Source organism: Heterocephalus glaber, unplaced genomic scaffold (assembly GCF_053883595.1).
Source record: "Heterocephalus glaber isolate CG9 unplaced genomic scaffold, H.glaber_assembly_v1.0 deba00001730, whole genome shotgun sequence".
NCBI lineage: Eukaryota > Metazoa > Chordata > Mammalia > Rodentia > Bathyergidae > Heterocephalus > Heterocephalus glaber.
Genome location: NW_028258441.1, coordinates 590,722 through 595,037, shown reverse-complemented (window position 1 = coordinate 595,037; position 4,316 = coordinate 590,722). Strand labels below are relative to the sequence as shown.

Here is a 4,316-nt window from a genome sequence, read left to right as displayed (position 1 = left end):
AACTTTATAAAGAAAAGAAGTTTATTTATCTCACACACAGTTTGGGAGGTTCGAGAGCATGGCCCTGGCATCAGCTCAGCTCTGGCAAGGCCCCTCTTGGCTGTATGGCATCATGGCAGGAGTGTGAGTGTATATACCTCCATCTGGCATCTCTCTCTCTCTCTTGAGCTACCAGAGTTTAATGATGGAGGTCCTGAGGTAAGATAAAAGAAATAAAACTAGGTTAAAAAACAAGAGAGAGAGACCAGGAAATTGAGAATTTAAAATTGTACTTAAAAAAAAAAACTACAGCTTTAAGACAAGCTCTTTTCCTGCTTCTAAAGGCCCTCCCCCCAGAGCATGTGACCCCCTACCTCCATCCTTACAGAGAATAGTTTTACATTCCTAAAGATGCTCTGCAGTAGCCTATAAATTCCTGGACCCAATATTCTTTTCACCTGCAAAGTGCCTTTTCCTCCAGCCCAAAAATCAGCTACATTAGAGACAGTATGCCTTAACATGTGTCTCCACTTCAGACCCATTTAGATGGCTTGCACTGTAACCTGGCAGGCAGTGAGAATACACATTCAAGATCACCCACATTAAAAACAGCCTTTAAATGTGACCTACCCTGGCTGGTAACTTGTGCCTCATTTTGTGAGCACCTGCACTCCACTATTGATTTCATTCTATATTTCCTTCTAATAAATCTTTTTTCATGTGTGTGTTTTTACTGATACATCCTAAAACTTCTCTTTCCATGACGAGACTCAATGAACCTACATACTTAATTTTAAGAGGTGGGTTCAATTCCTTATTTCAGCCTGGGAAACCCTCAGACCCAGCTGGTGACAGTTCCACCTTAATGACTTTGTGTTATTCTAATCACTTCCCCAAAACCCACCTTCAAACACTATAGTCAGATTGTTTCCACCTTCTTAAAACCTTACAGTGGAGGTTATGTGTCAATATACAGCACGTTGAGGGGCACTCATACTATAGTCAAATCACAGCAGAGGAATCGTGAGAGTCCACCTATAAGCATGCAGAGGTTTGGAGTGTGTATGTGTGTGTATGTATACACACAAGCTCTAGGAATCAGAAAGTGAAGTTGTTCTTTGATACTTATTGCTTGCCACTTCTTTGACAATCTGTCCCATTTTATTTAAGTCTCCTGTACCACGGTTATTCATACCCTCTTTCCCCAGGCTACTGGGGGATGCCCACGGTGTGCCCCATGAAGCAGAAGTGTCTCTACTCCCACCTCTATGCAGCAGCTCTCTTTGGAATGACAATGGCTATGAATGGGTTAACAAGATTCCAAACAACCTATTTCTTTAGCAAACCACTGTGTTTCCTAGGAAACATAATGCTTATGTTTCTCTTGTCTCTCCTTGTTTCTAAGAGCCCCCATGGAGGGAATGGTGAAAATATTAACACTGGCCAACACTCAAGCTCTTTGTTCTTCCCCTCTCTCTCCCCACTCAATTCCTCCAGTAACCTTACCTCCTACTTCATGGAAAAATATTGAGGCTGTCAGGTGACAATTCCCTCAATTTCAAGGTCTCCATGTTCCTCTCCCTCTCCTTTTAAAGGATATGCTATGATCCTTCCAGCCATGCTTTTGATTTCATCCTTCCTCTCTCATTTCATGCTACAGGATGGAATAATGCCACCTCTGTCCTGTATTTTCAGTCTCTAAGCTTGTACTAGTTACGTTGGTGCAGCCGGAATCAATTTCATCTTTCAGAAAAACAAAACTCAAACCAAGAAATCCATTTTCCCTCTGTCTTCCACACCCCCCTTTGTTAAGTATCTTAGTCCATTTGTTCTGCTTTAACAGTGTATCCCAGACTGGGTAATATATAAATGAACAGAAATATATTGGCTCACAATTGTGGAGGCTGAGAAGTGCAAACAGAAGGGTTGCATCAGCCCAGGACCTTCTTGCTGAGTCATTCCACAATAGAAGGGAAGAGGGGGTGGGGCAAACTAATCTCTTTATAAACCATCCACTCCTGCCACAGCAACGTTAATCCATTCATGACAGTAGGGACCTCCTAGCCTAATTACTTCCCATTAGACTCCACTTCCCAACACTGCTACCTTGGGAATCAAGTTTCGGACCTAAGGTCCTTGGAGGACACATTCAAATTCAAATTTTTGTTTCAGAGATAGATCTCAACCCTCCCATTCCACTCACTCTCTAGGCCACCAGACCCAGGCTTGACCCTTCTCCCTGTGTCACAATAAAGGACTGTGGCAACAAGTAATCTGAGACTTCCTAACTGCCTAGTCCTACTTGCTCTGTGGTCTTCAACTTTCTTGATTGATCTACATAGCAGTAGGGAACTTCCCTCTCCTAGAAACTCTCTTTTGTTGCTTCTGTTCAGACCAACTTCTGTCAAACTACTTAGAGTTTTTATTGTTAATCTTCTTTGTGGGTTCTTCTTCCTCTACCAGTGCCTACCATGCTAATCTTCCCTAAGATTCTATCTTGGCCTTTTTCTCTCTACAACTGGCTAACAAGCTATAGGTGCCAGATAATATGAATGAGCAATGCAAGTATGGTGGATGTGTGGACAGTGTTTCAGTATATGCTATAATTCACAAAGAAATATGTTCTTGCCCCCCACACACACTTTTTTGAAATGGTACCCTTGGTTTCAATCTTTCATTTTCCATTTTTGACAGTCATGTGTACAAAAAAGGAAAATACTGGAATATCCACTTAACTTTGCTATTAAGAGAAACAGAGAAAATATGAATAGAAGACAACTGATACTTGATCTCAACATTGAGGATACAGTAGGGAGAAGTAGGTTTCCTTTAGCTGTACCCTCTAATTGTTACCACACAGATGCCCCACTCCCTCCACCCTTTCTTTCGTTTTCATTTGTAGTACTGGTATTGAACCTAGGGACTCACACACTGACCTACATTCCCAGCCCTTTTAAAATTTTAGTTTAAGACAAAGCATTTAGAGTTAGATGTGAGGGGAACCCCAAAGGCCTCAAGTGTTTGAAAGCTGATTGGGACATGAAGGAACAATAGCTGAATGTACTGTTAGGAGGTGGGGCCTGGTTGGAAGAGACTGGTTACTGGGGGTGTGACCTGGAAGGTTAGAGCTCCCTCCCCAGCTCCTTCCCTTACTCTCTGCTTCTTGGTTTCCATGATTGAGCTTCTTTCCTCCACCATGTGCCTCTGCCATGCTGTTTCTGCCTTGGAACCAACCGACCATGGACTGTAACTATGAGCCAAAATAAACCTCTTCTCCTTTAAATTGTGAGTGTTTTGTTTTTTGTCCCAGCAACAAAAAAGTGACTAAGTTACAAGGTCTCCCTGAGTTGCTCAGACCAGCCTTGAACTTTTGGTTCTCCTGCTTTGGGTGGACAAAAGTAGCAGGGACTACAGGCACATGCCACCATGCCTGGTTTTGTTCAATTTTTAGGAGAAATCCGAAATATGGGGGTTTTTTGTAAGAAATTTGTTGATTTTATGCTTATGAAGGAGTAAGGGGTGTACCATCTCAAAATATGCCAAATTAGCATATTGATTATTTGAAGCTGAAATCACTTGAGGAAGTGTAACTTCAAAAAGGGACATCTGGCTTATTTTCCTGCATGTGGCAAGCCATACAGATTGTTTTGGGAGGGATGTCCTTCACATACCTATCCTGGAAAATGGCCTTGATCACCAGAGACTCGTCATTGGGGCTGCAATAAATCTGGATAAACAAACTTATTGAAGTAAGCCGTATCTTCCTCTAACACCCCCAAATATCTCTTAGTAACACCCCTAAAAATTACTACCCTAGCTCAGCGATCCATTTGTCCTGTCGTTCCTTCACAAGTTTATTGTTCTTTGTCTGAAAAGTATAAAAACATCATGTCTTAGTCATTTCTTTTGGGCTTTGCTCTCTTGTGAAGATCCCCATGTACCTGTAAAATTAATAAATTTTTTATGCTTTTCCCTTGTTAATCAGATCTTGTGTTTAATTGGGTTCCTAGATCCAGCCAAAGAACTCAAGTAAGAACCAAGGTACAGTAAAGAGGATCTCTCTTCCCTACATTTACATCTATTCTTTTTTTTTTTTTTTTTTTGTACTGGGGATCCAACTCAGGACCTTGCGCTTGCGCGGCAGGCACAGGAACCACTGAGCTAAATCCCCGCCCCATTTACATCTAATCTTATAAAAACGAAAATAATGTGAGGATCAAATAAACATGTGTCCAAACCAGCTGTAGTCACCAAGGCCAACAATTTTAACCCTTGACTTGCCACACTGCTCGATGAGGCTTGGAGAGGCTTTTGCCCTATGCTCTCGCTGTGATGTA

General features: G+C 41.8%; 1 long non-coding RNA gene across 1 annotated transcript; it reads right to left on the bottom strand.

Annotated features, from left to right (window-relative positions):
- On the bottom strand, positions 1 to 1,857 carry LOC110347146 (uncharacterized). The gene is made up of 2 exons (XR_015446852.1): positions 1,486 to 1,857; positions 1 to 193 (listed from the first exon to the last, which is right to left on the bottom strand). It is a non-coding gene; the product is annotated as an uncharacterized LOC110347146 (long non-coding RNA).
- Positions 1,858 to 4,316: the final 2,459 nt, after the last annotated feature.